This window comes from Heterodontus francisci, chromosome 14, assembly GCF_036365525.1.
Source record: "Heterodontus francisci isolate sHetFra1 chromosome 14, sHetFra1.hap1, whole genome shotgun sequence".
NCBI lineage: Eukaryota > Metazoa > Chordata > Chondrichthyes > Heterodontiformes > Heterodontidae > Heterodontus > Heterodontus francisci.
The window spans coordinates 48,452,987-48,477,247 of NC_090384.1; the positions used below are offsets into that span (position 1 = coordinate 48,452,987).

At 45.4% G+C, this 24,261-nt stretch overlaps 1 protein-coding gene across 2 annotated transcripts in view; it reads left to right on the forward strand.

Annotated features, from left to right (window-relative positions):
• The first annotated feature begins 5,948 nt into the window (after positions 1-5,948).
• Positions 5,949-24,261, forward strand: part of dagla (diacylglycerol lipase, alpha) — a 450,361-nt gene continuing 432,048 nt past the window's right edge. For both annotated transcript variants that reach the window (XM_068046193.1, XM_068046192.1), the window contains exon 1: positions 5,949-6,040. The gene's annotated coding sequence lies outside the window, so the exon portion shown is untranslated. The remainder of the gene's footprint in view (positions 6,041-24,261) is intronic.

The following is a 24,261-nucleotide window of genomic DNA, read 5'->3' on the forward strand; positions in this document are numbered from 1 at the left end:
GAGCAGGAAGGAAAACTGGGTGGTCAGTAGTTTAGTGCAATAGGTTCAAGAGAGTAGGAGGTGGGTTTCATGGACAAGATGAGCTCAGAGAGGGTATGAAGTGGGATAGGAGAGAAACTAGAGAAAGATATAAGTTCAGGATTAGGGCGGGGGGGCTGGGTGGGTGGGTGGGCGGGGAGCCTTAGAGGAGTTTCGACCTGGTGGGCTCAGGGAGGGGAGGGAAATGGCAGAGGCAGCTGATTGGATGGTCTCAATCTTGGTGACAAATCCATGAGCTCCTCGCATTCGTTATTAAAGGTGAGGGTAGAGGAGACTGGGGCGAGGGGTTTAAGAAGATGGCTTGCAGTAGAGAAAAGAAGCCCAAACCCCATCCATGCCACTGTTGCCTTCAGACTTTTTTTTATTCGTTCATGGGATGTGGGCATCGCTGGCTATTACCCATCCCGAATTGCCCTTGAGAAGGTGGTGGTGAGCTGCCTTCTTGAACTGCTGCAGTCCATGTGGTAGGGAAACTTTTGGAAAAGATTCTTAAGGACAGGATTAATCTCCACTTGGAGAGGCAGGGATTAATCAGGGATAGTCAGCATGGTTTGTCAGGGGGAGATCGTGTATAACAAACTTGATTTGACTTTTTCGAGGAGGTGACTAGATGTGTAGATGAGGATAAAGCAGTTGATGTAGTCTACATGAACTTCAGTAAGGCTTTTGATAAGGTCCCGCATGAGAGATTGGTTAAGAAGGCAAGACCCCATGGGATCCAGGGCAATTTGGCAAATTGGATCCAAAATTGGCTTAGTGGCAGGAGGCAGAGGGTGATGGTCGAGGGTTGTTTTTGCGAGTGGAAGCCTGTGACCAGTGGTGTACCGCAGGGATCGGTGCTGGGACCCTTGCTGTTTGAAGTGTACATTAATGATTTAGGCGTGAATATAGGAGGTACGATCAGTAGGTTTGCAGGTGACACGAAAATTGGTGCTGTCGTAAATAGTGAGGAGGATAGCCTTAGATTACAGGACGATATAGATGGGCTGGTAAGATGGGTGGAGCAGTGGCAAATGGAATTTAATCCTGAGAAGATTGAGGTGATGCATTTTGGGAGGACTAACAAGGCAAGGGAATATACAATGGATGGTAGGACCCTAGAAAATACAGAGGGTCAGAGGGGCCTTGGTGTATTTGTCCATAGATCACTGAAGGCAGCAGCACAGGTAGATAAGGTGGTTAGGAAGGCATGTGGAATACTTGCCTTTATTAGCCGAGGCATAGAATATAAGAGCAGGGAGGTTATGATGGAGCTGTATAAAATGCTAGGTAGGCCACAGTTGGAGTACTGTATACAGTTCTGGTCACCACACTATAGGGAGGATGTGATTGCACTGGAGAGGGTGCAGAGGAGATTCACCAGGATGTTGCCTGGGCTGGAGCATTTCAGCTATGAAGAGAGATTGGATAGGCTAGAGTTGTTTTCCTTAGAGCAGAGAAGGCCGAGGGGGGACCTGATTGAGGTTTACAAAATTATGAGGGGCACAGATAGGGTAGATAGGAAGAAACTTTTTCCCTTAGCGGAGGGGTCAATACCCAGGGGCATAGATTTAAGGTAAGGGGAAGGAGGTTTAGAGGGGATTTGAGGAAAAAAAATTCACCCAGAGGGTGGTTGGAATCTGGAACACACTGCCTGAAGGGGTGGTAGAGGCAGGAACCCTCACAACATTTAAGAAGTATTTAGATGAGCACTTGAAACACCAAAGCATACAAGGCTACGGGCCTTGGAAAATGGGATTAGAATAGATCGGTCCTTGATGGCCAGCACAGACATGATGGGCTGAAGGGCCTGTTTCTATGCTGTATAACTCTATGCCTCTATGTGGGGTAGGTACACCCACAGTGCTGTTAGGAAGGGAGTTCCAGGATTTTGACCTAGCAACAGTGAAGGACCAGCGATATAGTTCCAAGTCAGGATGGTGTGTGGTTTAGAGCGGAACCTGCAGGTGGTGGTGTTCCCATGCATTTGCTGCCCTTGTCCTTCTAGGTTGCAGAGGTCACGGGTTTGGAAGTGCTGTCTAAGGAGCCTTGGTGCGTTGCTGCAGTGCATCTTGTAGATGGTACACACTGCTGCCACTGTGCGTCAGTGGTGGTGGAAATGAATGTTGCTGGATGGAGTGCCAATCAAGTGGGCTGCTTTGTCCTGGATTGTGTCGTTTCTTTAGTGTTGTTGGAGCAGCACCCATCCAGGCAAGTGGAGCGTATTCCATCACACTCCTGACTTGTGCCTTGTAGATGGTGGACAGGCTTTGGGGAGTCAGGAGGTGAGTTACTCACCACAGGATTCCTAGCCTCTGACCTGCTCTTGTAGCCACAGTATTTATCTGGCTACTCCAGTTCAGTTTCTGGTCAATGGTAATCCCCAGGAAATTGATAGTGGGGGATTCAGTGATCATAATGCCATTGTATGTCAAGGGGTGATGGTTAGATTCTCTCTTATTGGAGATGGTCATTGCCTGGCACTTGTGTGGCATGAATGTTACTTGCCACTTATCAGCCCTAGGCTGGATATTGTTCAGGTCTTGCTGCATTTCTACACAGACGGCTTCAGTATCTGAGGAGTCACGAATGGTGCTGAACATTGTGCAATCATCAGCGAACATCCCCACTTGTGACCTTATGATTGAAGGAAGGTCATTGATGAAGCAGCTGAGGATGGTTGGGCCTTGGACACTACCTTAAGGAACTCCTGTAGTGATGTCCTGGAGTTGAGGTGATTGACCTCCAACAACCACAATCATCTTCCTTTGTGCTAGGTATGACTCCAACCAGCAGAGAGTTTTCCCTCTGATTCCCATTGACTCCAGTTTTGCTAGGGCTCCTTGATGCCGTACTCAGTCAAATGCTGCCTTGATGTCAAGGGCAGTCACTTTCACCTCACCTCTTGAGTTCAGTTCTTTTGTCCATGTTTGAACCAAGGCTGTAATGAGGTCAGGAGCTGAGTGGCCCTGACGGAACCCAAACTGAGCGTCACTTGACTATTCCAATGCTTTACTGGCCAGTCTTCCGTCCCCATGTTCTATCAAATTCATCTCATTTAAAACTCTACCGCCCATATCATTTCCTACACCAAATCCTGCACACTCATCACTCCTGTCTGGGTTGACCTATATTCCATTCCACCAACACCAATTTAAATATTTATTTGTGTTTAAATCCCTTCATGGCTTTTCTCATTCAGATGTATGTATCTTCCTCCAGCTGTATGACCCTCAGAGAACTGCTGCTCTGATTCCTGACCCTGGTGCATCCAACTCTCCTTTGTCCCACCATTGGTAGGATGACAGCCTTCAGCTGTCTAGACTCCATGCTCTCGTCCTCTGCCTCTCTATCTTCCTCTCCTCCTTTTAATATTCTTGAAACTCACCTCTCAGATTCAGCTTTTGCTGAACATTAGTATCTTCTTCTTTAGTTTGCTGTCTATTTTTCATTTGATTAAACATCTACAAAGTGCTTTGGGACATTTTTTCTATGTTAAATCTGTTATATAAATGCAAGCTGTATTATTAGTTTAGTAACAAATATGATGTAAATGGCCTGACTGCTTTTTAATGCGGAAAAGTGTGAGGTGATTCACTTTGGAAGGAGTAACAGGAATGCAGAGTACTGGGCTAATGGGAAGATTCTTGGTAGTGTAGATGAGCAGAGAGATCTTGGTGTCCACGTACATAAATCCCTGAAAGTTGCTACCCAGGTTAATAGGGCTGTTAAGAAGGCATATGGTGTGTTAGCTTTTATTAGTAGGGGGATCGAGTTTCGGAGCCATGAGGTCATGCTGCAGCTGTACAAAACTCTGGTGAGGCCGCACCTGGAGTATTGCGTGCAGTTCTGGTCACCGCATTATAGGAAGGATGTGGAAGCTTTGGAAAGGTGCAGAGGAGATTTACTAGGATGTTGCCTGGTATGGAGGGAAGGTCTTACGAGGAAAGGCTGAGGGACTTGAGGTTGTTTTCGTTGGAGAGAAGGAGGAGGAGAGGTGACTTAATAGAGACATATAAGATAATCAGAGGGTTGGATAGGGTGGATAGTGAGAGTCCTTTTCCTCAGATGGTGATGGCAAACACGAGGGGACATAGCTTTAAGTTGAGGGGTGATAGATATAGGACAGATGTTAGAGGTAGTTTCTTTACTCAGAGAGTAGTAGGGGCGTGGAACGCCCTGCCTGCAACAGTAGTAGACTCGCCAACTTTAAGGGCATTTAAGTGGTCATTGGATAGACATATGGATGAAAATGGAATAGTGTAGGTCAGATGGTTTCACAGGTCGGCGCAACATCGAGGGCCGAAGGGCCTGTACTGCGCTGTAATGTTCTAAAAAAAAAATAGGCCAGGTGAGTTAATTTTATGGAACTCTGTTTATCTTTAAAGAAAAGACTTGTATTTTGATAGCACCTTTCATAACATCAGGACATTCAAAGTGCTTTATAGCCAATGAAGCACTTTTGAAGTGTAGTCACTGTTGAAATGTAGGAAATAGCGCAGTCAATTTGCACATACAAGAACACAAGAACACAAGAAATAGGAGCGGGAGCAGACCATATCACCCATCGAGCTAAAGCCTGGCTCGGGTATCAAATTAAAACCCGACCCAGGCCCGTCCTGACAACAGCCAACCCGAACCGACACGGGCCCGAGTCCTTTAATTTTTTTAAATGCCTGACCCGACCCGACCCGAAAATATCAAACATATTAATGAAACAGAAAAAAATCGTAGATTAGAATGAAAACAATACCAAAAAAAAAAAAAAAAACCCTCTGGGGTAGAGAATTTCAAAGATTGACAATCCCTTGAGTGAAGTAATTTCTCCTCATCTCAGTCCTAAATGATCAGCCCCTTATCCTGCGGCTGTGCCCCCGTGTTTTAGATTTCCCAACCAGCGGAAATAATCTCTCAATATCTACCCTATTCAGCCCCTTTAGAATCTTATATGTTTCAATGAGATCACCTTTCATTCTTCCAAACTCTGGAGAATACAGGCCTAATTTACTTTGTCTTTCATCATAGGACAACCCCCTCATCCCAGGGACCAATCTAGTGAACCTTTGCTTAAATGTGGAGACCAAAACGGCACACAGTATTCCAGATGTGGTCTCACCAAAACCCTGTACAATTGCAGCAATACTTCCTTATTCATATACTCCAATCCCCTTGCAATAAAGGCCATTTGCCTTCCTAATTGCTTGTTGTACCTGCTTGTTAACTTTCTGTATTCCTTGGACAAGCACACCCAAGTCTCTTTGAACATCGACACTTACAAGTTGCACACCTTTTAAAAAATATTTTGCTTTTCTATTCTTACAACAAATAGCAAAGTAATGACTAGATAATCTGTTTTAGTAAAGGGCGGGATATCCATGTAACATTCTTAAACCAAATGATGTGACCTCTGACTGAATAATTAAGATACTCCCAGATAGATTTTGCCATGCCGTTCTTAGAATAAAAACATCTGAGAATTTTATTTGCGCGATCAGTTTTTTTAAAGACTCAGAACATTTCAGAAGCCAGCATTTTCACGATTTCCAGGATTTTTAATGCAGCATTGTGTCACACGGTGTAAATGTACAGATTCGTGTGGTTGCCAATGGATGTCAGCGGCAACAAATCACATTCCCTGGTGATTAGTGATAGTTCTTCCTGAGGACAGAGAAATCTGATTGCTTTATACTGAGTTTTTGTTCCTTTTTCCTTCTGATCAGTTCCTTGCCATTAATGCGGTTTTGTACAGCTTCTGGCAGAAGCAGAGTCACGCGCTCCCGCTATATTGGCGCGTCCCAAGCCGCGCCCCAACTCCTGCGCCCGTGGGGTGGGGGCGCGCTCCAGCGCCAGTGCCCGCGAGCGGGCGCTCAGTCCCTGTGCCCGCGCGCACTTCTTCTCGCGGTGTTTTGCTGCTGCTGCTCCTCCCGGCCGTCGGGTGCGCACTGGACTTGGAGCCGGAGTAAGAAGAGGAGAATGGGGAGGTTGCTGAAGTCAGCAGTGCCAAACACTCACTCTTTCCCAGGTAAGCTGGAGGAAACGGAAAAATCTTGGGGAGGCTGAACAATCCACACACCTGAGGGAAGAGAGCAGCAACACAAGCTCTAAGTGAAGGGATTGGACACCTCGGGAATGGAGCAGAGACATGGTCTGTCTGAGGGGTGACCGAGGGAATGGAGCAGAGACATGGTCTGTCTGAGGTTACACCAGGGGAATGGAGCAGAGACATGGTCTGTCTGAGGTTACACTGTGGGGAATGGAGCAGAGACATGGTCTGTCTGAGGTTACACCAGGGGAATGGAGCAGAGACATGGTCTGTCTGAGGTTACACCAGGGGAATGGAGCAGAGACATGGTCTGTCTGAGGTTACACCAGGGGAATGGAGCAGAGACATGGTCTGTCTGAGGTTACACCAGGGGAATGGAGCAGAGACATGGTCTGTCTGACGTTACGCTGTGGGGAATGGAGCAGAGACATGGTCTTTCTGAGGGTTACGCTGTGGGGAATGGAGCAGAGACATGGTCTGTCTGAGGGTTACACTGTGGGGGTTGGAGCAGAGACATGGTCTGTCTGAGGTTACACTGTGGGGAATGGAGCAGAGACATGGTCTGTCTGAGGTTACACTGTGGGGAATGGAGCAGAGACATGGTCTGTCTGAGGTTACACCAGGGGAATGGAGCAGAGACATGGTCTGTCTGAGGTTACACCAGGGGAATGGAGCAGAGACATGGTCTGTCTGAGGTTACACCAGGGGAATGGAGCAGAGACATGGTCTGTCTGACGTTACACTGTGGGGAATGGAGCAGAGACATGGTCTGTCTGAGGGTTACACTGTGGGGAATGGAGCAGAGACATGGTCTGTCTGAGGGTTACACTGTGGGGGTTGGAGCAGAGACATGGTCTGTCTGAGGTTACACTGTGGGGAATGGAGCAGAGACATGGTGTGTCTGAGGGGTTACCTCGGGAATGGAGCAGAGACATGGTGTGTCTGAGGGTTACACTGTGGGGAATGGAGCAGAGACATGGTCTGTCTGAGGTGACACTGGGGGAATGGAGCAGAGACATGGTCTGTCTGAGGTGACACTGGGGGAATGGAGCAGAGACATGGTCTGTGTCAGCTTACACTTGGGGAATGGAGCAGCGACATGGTCTGTCTGAGGTTACACTGTGGGGCATGGAGCAGAGACATGGTCTGTGTCAGCTTACACTTGGGGAATGGAGCAGCGACATGGTCTGTCTGAGGTTACACTGTGGGGCATGGAGCAGAGACATGGTCTGTCTGAGGTTTCACTGTGGGGAATGGAGCAGAGACATGGTCTGTCTGAGGGTTGCACTGTGGGGAATGGAGCAGAGACATGGTCTGTCTGAGGTGACACTGTGGGGAATGGAGCAGAGACATGATCTGTCTGAGGTTACACTGTGGGGAATGGAGCAGAGACATGGTCTGTCTGAGGTTACACTGTGGGGAATGGAGCAGCAACATGGTCTGTCTGAGGTTACACTGAGGGGAATGGAGCAGAGACATGGTCTGTCTGAGGTTTCACTGGGGGAATGGAGCAGAGACTTGGTGTGTCTGAGGTTACACTGGTGGAATGGAGCAGAGACATGGTCTGTCTGAGGGTTGCACTGTGGGGAATGGAGCAGAGACATGGTCTGTCTGAGGTTACACCAGGGGAATGGAGCAGAGACATGGTGTGTCTGAGGTTACAGTGTGGTGAATGGAGCAGAGACATGGTCTGTCTGAGGTTACACTGGGGGAATGGAGCAGAGACATGGTCTGTCTGAGGTTACACTTGGGGAATGGAGCAGAGACATGGTCTGTGTCAGCTTACACTTGGGGAATGGAGCAGCGACATGGTCTGTCTGAGGTTACACTGTGGGGAATGGAGCAGAGACATGGTCTGTCTGAGGTTTCACTGGGGGAATGCAGCAGAGACATGGTCTGTCTGAGGGTGGCACTGTGGGGAATGGAGCAGAGACATGGTCTGTCTGAGGTTACGCTGGGGGAATGGAGCAGAGACATGATCTGTCTGAGGTTACACTGTGGGGAATGGAGCAGAGACATGGTCTGTGTGACCTTACACTTGGGGAATGGAGCAGCGACAAGGTGTGTCTGAGGGTTACGCTGTGGGTAATGGAGCAGAGACTTGGTGTGTCTGAGGTTACACCAGGGGAATGGAGCAGAGAGATGGTGTGTCTGAGGGTTACACTGTGGGGAATGGAGCAGAGACATGTTGTGTCTGAGGTTAGACTGGGGGAATGGAGCAGAGATGTGGTCTGTCTGACGGTTACACTTTGGGGAATGGAGCAGAGACATCTTCTGTGTGACCTTACACTTGGGGAATGGAGCAGCGACATGGTGTGTCTGAGGTTACACTGGCGGAATGGAGCAGAGACATGGTCTGTCTGAGGGTGGCACTGTGGGGAATGGAGCAGAGACATGGTCTGTCTGAGGTGACACTGTGGGGAATGGAGCAGAGACATGATCTGTCTGAGGTGACACTGTGGGGAATGGAGCAGAGACATGATCTGTCTGAGGTTACACTGTGGGGAATGGAGCAGAGACATGGTCTGTCTGAGGTTACACTGTGGGGAATGGAGCAGCGACATGGTGTGTCTGAGGTTACACTGTGGGGAATGGAGCAGAGACATGGTCTGTCTGAGGTTACGCTGGGGGAATGAAGCAGAGACATGGTGTGTCTGAGGTTATACTGGTGGAATGGAGCAGAGACATGGTCTGTCTTAGGTTACACCAGGGGAATGGAGCAGAGACATGGTGTGGCTGAGGGTGACACTGAGGGGAATGGAGCAGAGACATGGTCTGTCTGAGGTTACACTGAGGGGAATGGAGCAGAGACATGGTCTGTCTGAGGTTGCACTGTGGGGAATGGAGCAGAGACATGGTCTGTCTGAGGTGTTCACTGGGGAGAATGGAGCAGAGACATGGTCTGTCTGAGGGTTACACTGTGGGGAATGGAGCAGAGACATGGTCTGTCTGAGGTTACACTGTGGGGAATGGAGCAGAGACATGGTCTGTCTGAGGTTACACCAGGGGAATGGAGCAGAGACATGGTCTGTCTGAGGTTACACCAGGGGAATGGAGCAGAGACATGGTCTGCCTGAGGTTACACCAGGGGAATGGAGCAGAGACATGGTCTGTCTGAGGTTACACCAGGGGAATGGAGCAGAGACATGGTCTGTCTGAGGTTACACCAGGGGAATGGAGCAGAGACATGGTCTGTCTGACGTTACACTGTGGGGAATGGAGCAGAGACATGGTCTGTCTGATGGTTACACTGTGGGGGTTGGAGCCGAGACATGTTCTGTCTGAGGTTACACTGTGGGGAATGGAGCAGACACATGGTCTGTCTGAGGTTACACCAGGGGAATGGAGCAGAGACATGGTCTGTCTGAGGTTACGCTGTGGGGAATGGAGCAGAGACATGGTCTGTCTGAGGGTTACGCTGTGGGGAATGGAGCAGAGACATGGTCTGTCTGAGGGTTATACTGTGGGGGTTGGAGCAGAGACATGGTCTGTCTGAGGTTACACTGTGGGGAATGGAGCAGAGACATGGTGTGTCTGAGGGTTACACTGTGGGGAATGGAGCAGAGACATGGTCTGTCTGAGGTGACACTGGGGGAATGGAGCAGAGACATGGTCTGTCTGAGGTGACACTGGGGGAATGGAGCAGAGACATGGTCTGTCTGAGGTTACACTGGGGGAATGGAGCAGAGACATGGTCTGTGTCAGCTTACACTTGGGGAATGGAGCAGCGACATGGTCTGTCTGAGGTTACACTGTGGGGAATGGAGCAGAGACGTGGTCTGTCTGAGGTTTCACTGTGGGGAATGGAGCAGAGACATGGTGTGTCTGAGGGGTTACCTCGGGAATGGAGCAGAGACATGGTGTGTCTGAGGGTTACACTGTGGGGAATGGAGCAGAGACATGGTCTGTCTGAGGTGACACTGGGGGAATGGAGCAGAGACATGGTCTGTCTGAGGTGACACTGGGGGAATGGAGCAGAGACATGGTCTGTGTCAGCTTACACTTGGGGAATGGAGCAGCGACATGGTCTGTCTGAGGTTACACTGTGGGGCATGGAGCAGAGACATGGTCTGTCTGAGGCTTCACTGTGGGGAATGGAGCAGAGACATGGTCTGTCTGAGGGTTGCACTGTGGGGAATGGAGCAGAGACATGGTCTGTCTGAGGTTACACTGTGGGGAATGGAGCAGCGACATGGTCTGTCTGAGGTTACACTGTGGGGAATGGAGCAGCAACATGGTCTGTCTGAGGTTACACTGAGGGGAATGGAGCAGAGACATGGTCTGTCTGAGGTTTCACTGGGGGAATGGAGCAGAGACGTGGTCTGTCTGAGGTTACACTGGGGGAATGGAGCAGAGACATGGTGTGTCTGAGGTTACACTGGGGGAATGGAGCAGAGACTTGGTGTGTCTGAGGTTACGCTGGGGGAATGGAGCAGAGACATGGTGTGTCTGAGGGTTGCACTGTGGGGAATGGAGCAGAGACATGGTCTGTCTGAGGTTACACCAGGGGAATGGAGCAGAGACATGGTGTGTCTGAGGTTACAGTGTGGTGAATGGAGCAGAGACATGGTCTGTCTGAGGTTACACTGGGGGAATGGAGCAGAGACATGGTCTGTCTGAGGTTTCACTGGGGGAATGCAGCAGAGACATGGTCTGTCTGAGGGTGGCACTGTGGGGAATGGAGCAGAGACATGGTCTGTCTGAGGTGACACTGTGGGGAATGGAGCAGAGACATGATCTGTCTGAGGTTACACTGTGGGGAATGGAGCAGAGACATGGTCTGTCTGAGGTTACACTGTGGGGAATGGAGCAGCGACATGGTGTGTCTGAGGTTACACTGTGGGGAATGGAGCAGAGACATGGTCTGTCTGAGGGTTGCACTGGGGAATGGAGCAGAGTCATGGTCTGTCTGAGGGTTACGCTGTGGGTAATGGAGAAGAGACATGGTGTGTCTGAGGTTACACCAGGGGAATGGAGCAGAGACTTGGTGTGTCTGAGGGTTACACTGTGGGGAATGGAGCAGAGAGATGGTGTGTCTGAGGGTTACACTGTGGGGAATGGAGCAGAGACATGGTCTGTCTGAGGTTACACTGGGGGAATGGAGCAGAGACATGGTCTGTCTGAGGTTACACTGGGGGAATGGAGCAGAGACATGGTCTGTCTGAGGGTTGCACTGTGGGGAATGGAGCAGAGACATGGTCTGTGTGACCTTACACTTGGGGAATGGAGCAGCGACATGGTGTGTCTGAGGGTTACACTGTTGCGAATGGAGCAGAGTCATGGTCTGTCTGAGGGTTACGCTGTGGGTAATGGAGCAGAGACATGGTGTGTCTGAGGTTACACCAGGGGAATGGAGCAGAGACTTGGTGTGTCTGAGGTTACACTGGGGGAATCGAGCAGAGAGATGGTGTGTCTGAGGGTTACACTGTGGGGAATGGAGCAGAGACATGGTCTGTCTGAGGTTACACGGGGAATGGAGCAGAGACATGTGTCTGAGGTTACACTGGGGGAATGGAGCAGAGACATGGTCTGTCTGACGGTTACACTTTGGGGAATGGAGCAGAGACATCTTCTGTGTGACCTTACACTTGGGGAATGGAGCAGCGACATGGTGTGTCTGAGGTTACACTGGCGGAATGGAGCAGAGACATGGTCTGTCTGAGGTTACACTGTGGGGAATGGAGCAGAGACATGGTCTGTCTAGGTTACACTGTGGGGAATGGAGCAGAGACATGGTCTGTCTGAGGTTACACTGTGGGGAATGGAGCAGAGACATGGTCTGTCTGAGGTTACACCAGGGGAATGGAGCAGAGACATGGTGTGGCTGAGGGTTACACTGAGGGGAATGGAGCAGAGACATGGTCTGTCTGAGGTTACACTGAGGGGAATGGAGCAGAGACATGGTCTGTCTGAGGTTGCACTGTGGGGAATGGAGCAGAGACATGGTCTGTCTGAGGTGTTCACTGGGGAGAATGGAGCAGAGACATGGTCTGTCTGAGGGTTACACCTTGAGGAATGGAGCTGAGACATGGTCTGTCTGAGGTTACACTGTGGGGAATGGAGCAGAGACATGGTCTGTCTGAGGGTTACACTGTGAGGAATGGAGCAGAGACATGGTCTGTCTGAGGTTACACTGGGGGAATGGAGCAGAGACATGGTGTGTCTTAGCGTTACACTGGGGGAATGGAGCAGAGACATGGTCTGTCTGAGGGGTTACCGGCGGGAATGGAGCAGAGACATGGTGTGTCTGAGGTTACACTGTGGGGAATGGAGCAGAGACATGGTGTGTCTGAGGGTTACACTGTGGGGAATGGAGCAGAGACATTGTCTGTCTGAGGTTACACCAGGGGAATGGAGCAGAGACATGGTCTGTTTGAGGGTTACACTGTGGGGAATGGAGCAGAGTCATGGTCTGTCTGAGGTTTACGCTGTGGGGAATGGAGCAGAGACATGGTCTGTCTGAGGGTTACACTGTGGGGAATGGAGCAGAGACATGGTCTGTCTGAGGGTTACACTGTGGGGAATGGAGTAGAGACATGGTCTGTCTGAGGGTTACACTGTGGGGAATGGAGCAGAGACATGGTCTGTCTGAGGGGTTACACTGAGGGAATGGAGCAGAGACATGGTCTGTCTGAGGGGTCACACTGAGGGGAATGGAGCAGAGACATGGTGTGTCTGAGGGTCACACTGAGGGGAATGGAGCAGAGACATGGTGTGTCTGAGGGTCACACTGAGGGGAATGGAGCAGAGACATGGTCTGTCTGAGGGTTACTCTGAGGGGAATGGAGCAGAGATATGGTCTGTCTGAGGGTTACTCTGAGGGGAATGGAGCAGAGACATGGTCTGTCTGAGGGTCACACTGAGGGGAATGGAGCAGAGACATGGTCTGTCTGAGGGTTACACTGAGGGGAATGGAGCAGAGACATTGTCTGTCTGAGGTTACACTGGGGGAATGGAGCTTAGACATGGTGTGTCTGAGGGTTACACTGTGGGGAATGGAGCAGAGACATCTGTGTGACCTTAAACTTGGGGAATGGAGCAGAGACATGGTCTGTCTGACGGTTACACTGTGAGAAATGGAGCACAGACACAGTCTGTCTGAGGTTACACTGTGGGAAATGGAGCAGAGACATGGTCTGTCTGAGATTACACTTGGGGAATGGAGAAGAGACATGGTCTGTCTGAGCTTACACTTGGGGAATGGAGCAGAGACATGGTCTGTCTGAGATTACACTGGGGGAATGGAGCAGAGACATGGTCTGTCTGAGCTTACACTGTGGGGAATGGAGCAGAGACATGGTCTGTCTGAGGTAACACCAGGGGAATTGAGCAGAGACATGGTGTGTCTGAGGTTACACCAGGGGAATTGAACAGAGATATGGTGTTTCTGAGGTTACACCAGGGGAATGGAGCAGTGACATGGTGTGTCTGAGGTTATACCAGGGGAATGGAGCAGCGACATGGTCTGTCTGAGGTTACACCAGGGGAATGGAGCAGAGACATGGTCTGTCTGAGGGTTTCACTGAGGAGAATGGAGCAGAGACATGGGTCTGTCTGAGGGTCGCACTGTGGGGAATGGAGCCGAGACATGGTCTGTCTGAGGGTTTCACTGTGGTGAATGGAGCAGAGACATGGTGTGTCTGAGGTTACACTGGGTGAATGGAGCAGAGACATGGTGTGTCTGAGGTTACACTGTGGGGAATGGAGCAGAGACATGGTCTGTCTGAGGGTTACACAGTGGGGAATGGAGCAGAGACATGGTGTGTCTGAGGTTTCACTGTGGGGAATGGAGCAGAGACATGGTCTGTCTGAGGGTTACACAGTGGGGAATGGAGCAGAGACATGGTGTGTCTGAGGTTTCACTGTGGGGAATGGAGCAGAGACATGGTGTGTCTGAGGGTTACACAGTGGGGAATGGAGCAGAGACATGGTCTGTCTGAGGGTTTCACTGTGGGGAATGGAGCAGAGACATGGTGTGTCTGAGAGTTACACCTGGGGGAGGAGTCGAGCAACCACAGGCTTTCCCTGGGGTTTCTTGGGCAATGTCGCAAAGACATTGAAGAGATAAAAGGGGGGAAATAAAGACTTTTTGTTTGTGGCATTACACTCTGGGAAATCGAGAAATGATGTGTGGTTCTGGAATGGAGCAATGATGATGTGCTTTGGGGGGAGTGTATGGATGTAGAAAAGAGAGGATAAGAGGGATTGCGCTGTGTATGGCAAACATAGGGGCTGTCTGAGGAGACACCTCAGGGCGTGGGGCAGAGAGTGGCTATCTAACAGGACATCCAGAGCTATACTGAGCAACTATTGTATCTGTTTGAGGGTTTACTCTGAAGAAATAGTTGTTGAAACAGGGTTTGTCTGAGAGTGCACCCTAGGAAGAATGGGGTAGAGATAGGTGCCTGTCTGAGGTTACTCCCCAGGGATATAAAATCTGTCTGAAGAGATTACGCTGGTGACGTAGATGCAGAGACTGGGTCTATCTAAAGGCACATCCCAGGAGAAAAGGCGTAGATCGGGTCTATTTGACTGGATACCTCATGGGGGAATTATAAGTTGTGGGACTGTCTGAGGGGTTTACACTGGACGAATAGAGCAGAGGTAGGGTTTATCTCCGGTTCATCTTGGAGAAAACATAGCTGAGACGTCATCTAACTGAAGAGATTACCTGCGGGGATAATGGACAAAGATGGCATATATTGAAGGGAATATTCCAAAGGAGGAATGGGGTAGATGTGACATCTCACCTAAAGAGTTAACTGTGGGGCAAGGGGCATAAATGGTGCCTCGTCCGAGATGAGGCTGTATGAAGGTTTAATTAGGGGAATGGAAAAGGGGTGCTGATGAAGCCAGGCCTTGGTGGAAGTAAATGTATGCTGATAGCAATGATGAGAGTGTATTTCTGACAAAGCATCCTGATTGATCTCCAGGCTCAGTGTTCCTCTTGCTCTGTGTGCTGCAGCCCAGTTTGTGCCATTTGACAGTACATACAGCTCAGTCTTGACAGTACTATTCTTGACAGTACAGCACAAGCTGAGAGATTACTTTTTGGTGTAATCCTGTTAGTGTATTTCAAGCTGTACTGAGTTCTGTTTGTCTTCAAATACAGCTGCAGGCAAATGTCCTAATCACTACAGTCTGAATTGCAAGTGATTATTTCTGCATTGTGATGCAAAGAATGTACATAGATGTGCAAAATGTGACCAATGGAGAAATGAATGTAGATAATAGTTGAATAACAGCAACATCAGGAGAGATGTGTGTAAGAAATGCTTTGGTGGGCAAAGTTTAGGAAGGAAATACTGGCAGCAGTTGTTAAGTAGACATGTAACAGGCTGTGCAACTGTCCTCCTTGCCCTCCTTTATGCTGGTGCTGAACTGAAAGCTTAGAAAATATTTACAAACCACTAAAGCAGATGAGAACCAAACTGTCTCTTTTTAAAAAAAAAATCTGACCGGGGTTGTTGGGGGAGGAGGGTGTGGCAGGTCGAGAACAAGGCTGGAGAAGGCAAATTAGACAAGGAAAAGAATACTAAAGAAAGTGTTTCAGTTCTTATGTTTAAATGTTAACCTGGTGCATGTTAATCTGTTTTCACTAAGAAACAATATTTTGAAAACTGGTTTTATCAGTTCGTATAATTTAATAAAACTGATTTAGTTGTAGGTATTAGATTGCTGCAAGAACTAAAAATGCAGCGTAAGAGCTGTTTGAATAGTATTTGTATTTACTCTCTGATGAAAAGGAGTTTATCTGGCTGAAAATATTGAACTTTGACTTTGCTGAAAGAACTAACATTTTTGGAAACTGGTGGGAAGAATGTATCAATGGAAGAAAGTTAGTTTGAGATTTTGAAGAGAAATGACTTTAAATCCCATATTATAGGCAATCCCAAATATTAAATATTGGTAAAAGTTTATGCTACACAAACTGCAATGCTGACAATTATTGCAATTATGCATTTTTCAATATTAACACTTGCTTCAAACCTGCCTTCAGTTCAAAAGACAAATATAAAACAGCTCCATTTGATTTTATTGCTTCATGTATTGTGAGCAAATTCAAATGATAATTGAAGCTGCAGTTTCAATGGGAGCTTAGGAGTTGGTGACTTATCAGTGGAGCTACTGGATCCCATAAAGCAGTTTGATTCTTTAAAAAAGTTGTGAATTGCATTTAGTAAATATTGAAAATATGCAAATCAAAACTATAGTTGACTTGCAGAATAGACTGTCACCTGATGTTGGGTTCATGTCAGAAAAATGCATCTATCATTGATTTTGAGAGTCAAAATTATCTCATTTGTGTAGTTGGCAAATTGGATATTGTAGGAATTCTTGCATAGTTGGTCCTTGCTTTGTTAATTGGGTAACAACATTTAAGTCACATCCTTAAACACTAATTGTTTTATTAAGTGGGTCAAATAGTTCCTGAAAGGAATCAAACAAATGCTTTCTAATTCCATTACTACAAGGGTTTATTGTTTGTTGTCGCAACACTTAATGTGAAGAAAAAATTGAAATTGTCATGTGCAGTCTTTTAAAGTTTGATTGTTTTTGAACAATTTAATTTTTGGCGGTTAGAATTTGGCTTTAGCTTTTGAGTTAGTTTTCCATGTATGATTTTAAAGTTTTACCAACGTTGCTGGATTAGTGTTTATTTGCTGAAAGAGCAATTACTTAATACAGTGTGCAGTCTAGTTATAGTTGGAGTACTTCAGTGAGATTTTATAATTGCCTCATTTTTAAAAAATTGCTTCATTTCAAATTCATTTTCTCAGTTGATGAAAAGAAACTACAATTGTTCCCTGAAAACTCAACAAACTTATTAAGCATATAGCTGAACCATACTGACCAGAAGGCTCCATGTTCAATTTCATGCGCATGCTATGTTAAACAGAGTTTGCATTTGTATAGTATCTTTCACATCCTCAAGATGTTCCAAAGTGCGGATCCAGGTACACAGGTCATTAAAATGGCATGAATAGGTAGAGAAAACAATCAAAAAGGACGTTGGAATACTAGCCTTTATATAAAGAGGATTAGAATCCAAGGGGGTAGAAGTCATGCTTCAGCTACACAAAATAAAAGCAAAATACTGCAGATGCTCGATATCTGAAGTAAAAACAGAAAGTGCTAGAAATACACAGCAGGTCTGGCAGCATCTGTGGAGAGAGAAACAGTTAACGTTTCAGGTTATACACATCCCTGGTTAGACTACACCTGGAATATTGTGAGCAATTTTGCACAGCACACCTTAGGAAGTATATATTGGCCTTGGAGAGAGTGCAGTGTAGATTTAGTAGAATGATACCTAGGTTATCCAAGGGTTAAGCTACGAGGAAGGATTAAACAAACTCGGGCTCTATTCCCTGGAATTTAGAAGGTTAGGAGTGATTTGATCGAAGTTTTTAAGACATTTAGGGGAACAGATAGGGTAGATAGAAATTATTTCTGCTAGTTAGGGAGTATAGGACTAGGCGGCACAGTCTAAAAATTAGAGTCAGACTTTTCAGAAGTGAAATTAGGAAGCACTTCTACCACCTTTTGCGTGAAGTTTGGAACACTCTTCTGCAAATGGGAATTGATGCTAGATTAATTGTTAATTTTAAAACTAAGGTTGATAGATTACTGTTCACCCAAGGTATGAAGGGATATGGGGCAAACCAAAGGTATTAAGGGATATGCAACAAAGGCGGGTATATGAAGTTAAGTCACAGATCAGCCATGCAGAATGCGCTCGAGGGACTAAATAGCCTACTCGTGTTCCAGTGCTTTACAGCTAATGAAACCCTTTTGATCTTTGCAAATGTGGCACCAATTTGTGCATGAGATCCTCAAAAACCAGTGAGATAAATGACCAGATAATCTGTTTTGGTGGTATTGGTTGAAGGATAAATATCGGCCAGGACATCAGGGGAGCTGTCCTGCTCTTTGAATAGTACAGCATCCACATGAGAAGGCAGACAGAAATTAAGGCAGTAGTTGGAGAATTACAACAGAAAACTTCATTCGTGGAATAAAAACAGAAAATATCGGAAATACGCAAGTCAGGTGGAGTGAGAAGCAGAGTCACCCTTTTAGGTTGATGAGCTTTCCAACTGAACCTTTTTCCATTCCTGGGCTGGGTGGGAATAATTCATGTCCCCAATCCTGATCACTGTGTGCTAATGCAAATTTGATCTTGAGGTTCATGTATGAATTGCAATTACTTGGAAGAGATACCAGAGGGCAAACAGCACCCATGGAGCGCTTCCATAACCAGGGTTCAAATTTCCAGGAAAGGAAAAATAAAAGGAAGCTGAGTGTTATATTTGTGTGTGTATAATCAAATAAGCTTTTAATATGAAAAAATTGCTATACTGAATGTAAAACAGGAGAGAAATTGCAGAGCTTGTTTTTTCCTTATGCAGGTTGAAGCAAAGGAATCTCAAATTTCCTAATGTCCAATGCAAAGCTATTTCACACCTGAGTTTTAATTTAATGAATGTCTAGTTGGTGGGCTACAAATTTGCCAGTCTTTGCACCCAAATTTTGGCTGTAAATGGCAATCAGGAAGAAGATTGTACGTTACTGTTAAGAGTACATGTGCCTTGTAGTTCTGAAATTAGCCAGCCTGTGAAAAATAAAACATCCTGATATTAGATGGTTCTCGGAGATTTTTTTAATGGGTCAGATTCTTCAAATGAAGATTTATGATTTTTTGGTATGCAATGGGGCCTTAATTACTTTAACCACTGTAATAACTTCAGTAATGTTTTAAATGCAAGTATAAAGCAAAATACTACAGATGCTAGAAATCTGAAAGAAAAATGATGGAGAAATGGCAGTCAGATTCCATGAAATTTGAACAAATGTGGAAAAAACACAACAATGAAAGATATTTGTGACAAGTTGTCTATTGTGAAAAGTTACATTTAATCTGCATTAAATCCTTTAGTGATGAATAAGAAGTGAAACTTTCATTTGTATATAGTTTATTATATTTTTTAGAAATATTTCAATGTTATTTTAATGTGTAGGACCTTTTGCTTCAATGAGGTGGGGTAGGAGTGACCAGAGAAATGCATATGATTCCAAGTGGTTGGGATGCAGGAAGCAGGGCCTATTACTTAGATGGGCAAAAGTTATGTGGGAGAACCTGTGGTTGAGTGCAAACGAATAATGGGGAATAAATAGCTATCAGTAGGAGAGGGGTATAAGGAGAAGCAGCACTTAAAGCACCAGTAGTGTAGAGAGGCGAAGCAGAGTTTAGTACTCCAATGGGGATTTGTGTGAAGGAACGTGCCTCGTACTCTAATGGTGTAGTTTTAAAGGGGCAGAGAAGAATTGTCTTATTGTTCCAATGTGTTCCAGTAGAGTTGTAATAGTGGTAGGGGGGTAATAATGATTTGAGTATTGAAAAGTGCGTACCAGGTTTCAAAGCTTGAAACGCTTAAGTAAAGTAGCTGAGAAATTTCTTTTCCATTGTGTCATGCTTGAAGAGCTGTTGCTTCATTAAAACTAGCTATATTATAACACAATTTAGTTTGTTCCCATTATGTAGTGTTATATAATTTCTTTAAATATTTCAGGAATTTAATTTAAATTTTCTCCTGCGGAAATAAACTAAATCATGAAATCTTTTAAAGCTCTTTGGTTTTATTCAACAGACATTTAGCAGTTTATAGCTGTAGTAATTAGACCAGAGAAAGCTAATTTTTGCAGTAACTTACCATCTGTAAAATTGAGCATGAACAGTGATTTTGAGAGGTCGTGTAATGCTAGATTGCCCCTGGTAGAGCATTAGAGAGACAAACCCTCCTGTTCCTTTGAAGTACTCTTTTAATTGGGAGGGAAGAGGAAAACAAATTGCTAGTATTCATAGTTTATTCATCTCCCTTGGCTAAGGCTTCAGTCAGATCGTGGCCTGTGCCCCCAGACTAACACTATAGTCAGATGTATCTAACAAAACTGGGATCACTGTTTGAAATTACGAAAATTTCAGTTACCAGAACCCCGCAATATTGACCACTGTTTGTTTCATCTTTTTCTTTGCTGAGAGCCCTGCTCTTATGCATTGTGGGTACAGACCTGTTTACATTTACAGTAGAACCGTCATTATTTACCTTCCTGGTTATCAGAACTTCCACAGCAAAGCTGTGTGTGAGCGGTTTCCTTATTACACAGTTTACTAATGTTTTTTGCTATTTTATATTAATTTTCTTGGTGAATAAAACTGCATAATGTTTCTATTGTTTAGTGAATTTTTTTCATTCCCATGGGCAATGTTGTTGTATCATATGTAGAAAATTTTGGCCGTTCATGATTGCGATATGCAGCAAATAGCAGGTTTCAATGTACAAAGTATGAGGTAAGACTAAAAGGGAATTTAGCCCATTTTGCTCTATGTGGTGCTGGATCTGCTGCCCATTTTCATCTCCTATCTGCATTAATTGTATGATACAATGCAACAAAATGAAAAGTTTTCATCAAAAAGGAAAACAGTGGTTTGTACTTTTGTCATAAGCTCCTTAAATTACTAAAGTTATTGTTATTTGCAACAAGCTTATTTTATTGACCTGTTCTTCGTGATTTATGTGGAGATGTGATGGAATGGTGAAAAAATATAAAGGGAACTATTAGTTTTGCTTAGAATGCATGTGACTTACTTGCTAAATTCCATTATCTTTGGCAAGAAACAAACTTAAGCTGCTAACAGTACAGATGGACCCATTGACGCAAAATTTTAATTAACCATTTTGGTTTCTGATGCAGCTACATTTTTGCAGATTTTGTGCAAAATATATTTGTCATTGCTGTCTTGCCTTGCAGCCTTCCAGATGGATTCCCAAATGTTTTAAAATTTAACTCTGTTATGAAAGTGTTTCCACTTTTAAATTTTTTTGAGGACTTTGTTTTTAAAACTGAAAAGGATTCCATAAATGCTGGGCTTTGTGTTTTTTTGAAAAAAGAGGTTAATCGGGAGGTCTTATGGACTTAGTTTGTAAACAACTGTTACTGGAAGTCACCTGTCTTCAGATAAGTACCCAGTGAGAGCATTTTGACCTGGGGCAGATGTTTACAGAGAAGTGACCGGTCAAGATTTATAGGGGTCAGGAGGCTTAACTCTTGAGATATTGTTTTGGTTTTGCTTTGGACAGACATTTGGGGTATGGACAGTGTTTTGAAAGGAGCTTTAAATCAACCTGCCAAGGACAAAACCCCAGCTCAGCCTTTTCAATTTCTTTGAAAACCTTGCCAGCTTTTCCATTTCTTTGAGAATCTCTTAGAAGTGAGTGTAAGAAATAGAGAAGTTGATGCTTCATTCTTCCTGAAAGGCCTGCCAGAAACCCCTGTTGCTGCATTTCTCCTGAAAAGCCTGCCATACTGATCTTCAACGTTGCCTGAAAAGAACTGTTCTAGAAAGTTCCCATTGACAGCCATCTACGCATATTTGGGACAACTGACATCTTTCCATATTTTTTTTTTCCTTCAAGAATTAGCAAGTATTTGGCCAAAGTATTTTTTGTCTTTTTTTTTTGTGACAGAGCTCTAAAGAGTAAATCTCTTTTATTTGGTTAACCGGTGTATGTGAGGGGCTAAGGTATATTTCAATCTGTTTGTTAATACTTTGCTTCGTTACACCTTGTTTGATAATCTGATAATTTTGTTTATTAAAGAAACCTGGTTGGTGTATTTTCTTCTTTCTTCTTCTTTCTTTCTTGATTGACCATATTGGTAACTGGGTAAACATTTAAATATATGTTGTGACCTGTGGAGAAATGGAACTAGAAAAAACAGTGCAGTCCTCCCGCTTCGGTCGTAACAACTCTAAATGTTCAGAGTTCTTAATTTTCAATGTAGGCAATGGCCAGTAATTCAAATTTTAATTTTTGCCAAAATTTTAGTTGCTTTTCCAGATTTCCACTGGCCAGGTGTAAGAGCTAAAGCCTAATACTGCCAGATAGTGAAGTGAAAAGTTTGGACTGTGCATCATGTAGTACAGATTTGACCTGAAACAACCCATGCCATTTTTGCTGGGGTTTTTTTGCATTAACTCGTGTCTGTGTACAGTATTAGCTCAAGTTTTGAGAATATCTGGCATAATGCAGACATTACACTCATGTTAAAAGGAATAAAACAAAATGTGAAAGGGCAGTGCTGTCATGCTTTTTTTCGAGCAGGAGTTTCACAGGTACAAGCATCTTCTAATCTGCAAACAGCAATTAAACTCGTTACTGTAAGTTAACATTACTTTGAAATACTTAAAATTTTATGGCCTTGAAAGGAAGGTTAAATACATCTCTAATTTAGTAGAATAATGCATTGTGCCCTACATGGTATAATGCTGCTGTCATCGTAAAATAGCACTTCATCTGACTTGATGCAACCAACTTCATGGGTAGAAAAAGTAACAGAAATGTTAAGTCTGTGTAGCCATTCAGGCGATTACATTAATGAATGATACCAATCACCAACCCATAATGAAGAAGGAAAGAACATTGAATGAGAAGTGGTCAGTTAATCTGTTTTTGTGGTTATGATTGAGGCAGGAATTTTGACCAGGACCTGGGAAAACTCCCTGCTGCTCTTCATAGGATCTTGATGTGCACCTGAGCAGGGAGATGGGGCTGTGGTTTAAAGTTTCATTTGAATGACCATACCTCTCATGATATAGTGCTTCCTCAATGCTGTATCAATATGTTAACCAGCATTATTTTCTCACCTTCTAGAGGGGACCTTGAACCCAGAGCCTCTGATTTGGAGGTGAGTGTTCTGACACCGATCATTGAGTTAAAAACGCAAATACACAGCAGGTCAGGCAGCATCTGTGGAGAGAGAAACAGAGTTAACATTTTAGGTTGATGACCTTTCATCAGAACTGGGCAAAGTCAGAAATGGAATAGGTTTTAAACAAGCGAAGGGGGAGGGCAGTGAAAAAGAATATAAGGGAAGGTCTGTAATAAGGTGGAAGACAGGAAATGACAGAGTTGGTGGTGTAAGGCCAAAGGGAGTGGATATAGGACCGGTAAAGAAACAAAAGATGTGTCTAGAGGAGGTATGAGTGCCAGAGGGTGGTGGGCAGGCTCTTGAAGCTGAAGAGTCATTCAGAACCTTCCAGCTTGAGAAGAGCAGCAGTCTCCAATAAAGGGTATGTAACAGAGAGGTTGCTTCAATTTGGAGGTGCCTTCTCACCAGCATTTTTTGAAACTTAAAGTAAGAAAAATGGTTCCTGCAGCCAGGCTGCCATTGCAGATGGGGAGACGGTGGTGTAGTGGTAATGTCATTGGGCCAGGAATCCAGGCGAAGTTCCTGGGGACATCGATTCAAATCCCACCATGGCAGCTGGTAGAATTTAAATTCACCTATTTAAAAAAAAATCTGGAATTGAAAGTTAGTTGTCAACGGCAATTAGGGATGGGTAACAAATGCTAGCCTTGCCAGCAACGCCCACATCCCATGGAAGAATTTTTAAAAAAGGTGCAGAGCAGGGGAACCCCTTTTACAGGGCAGCATGTGGCTGCTCTCTCACCCAGGCAGGCAGGGATGGCTTCTGGGCCTGCCTGGAGCACTGGAAAATTTCAGTTGGTTTCCTTTAATTGACCTCTACAAGGCTCTTAATGTGCTTAGTCGGCTACCTGTCGCGTGGGGGTGGGTAGCTCTGCTGGCCCCAAACCCAGCTCTCCAAAAATGGCCATCATCGGGAAATTGGCACGGCAGTCACGCCAGCAATTTCAGGCCCTGCTTGCCTCCATTCCCACTTCTGACTGGGCCTGAAAGTCCAGCCCAAGGAATGAGAGGTTATAGATATGAAGAAAGGCTAGGAAAAAATACAACTTTTTTACTTGCAACAGAAGGTTAAGGCAGCTGTAATGGGGGTTTTCAAAATCATGAAGGAATTTGGGAGGAACTGAAAGATTGGCTGGATTTTGCGGCCGTAAAACATGTCCCGCATGCGCGCGTTTTACTGTGTGGAGCCGCCGCGATCTTATATGTGGTAGCTCATTAACATGGCTGGTGTGGCCTACACCCCGATGATGTGGAGGGGGTGGGCAAGTCGTCCCCAGCAATGGCATCCTGTGCCACTGTGCAGGTGCCATTTTTAAAGGGCTTTAGCCCTTAGAAATTGTAATTTTTAAAGGGGCCGACGTATTAAAATTTAATTTTCAAATTACATTACATCTGCACACCCCTCACCCACACCCCCAAGGAATAAT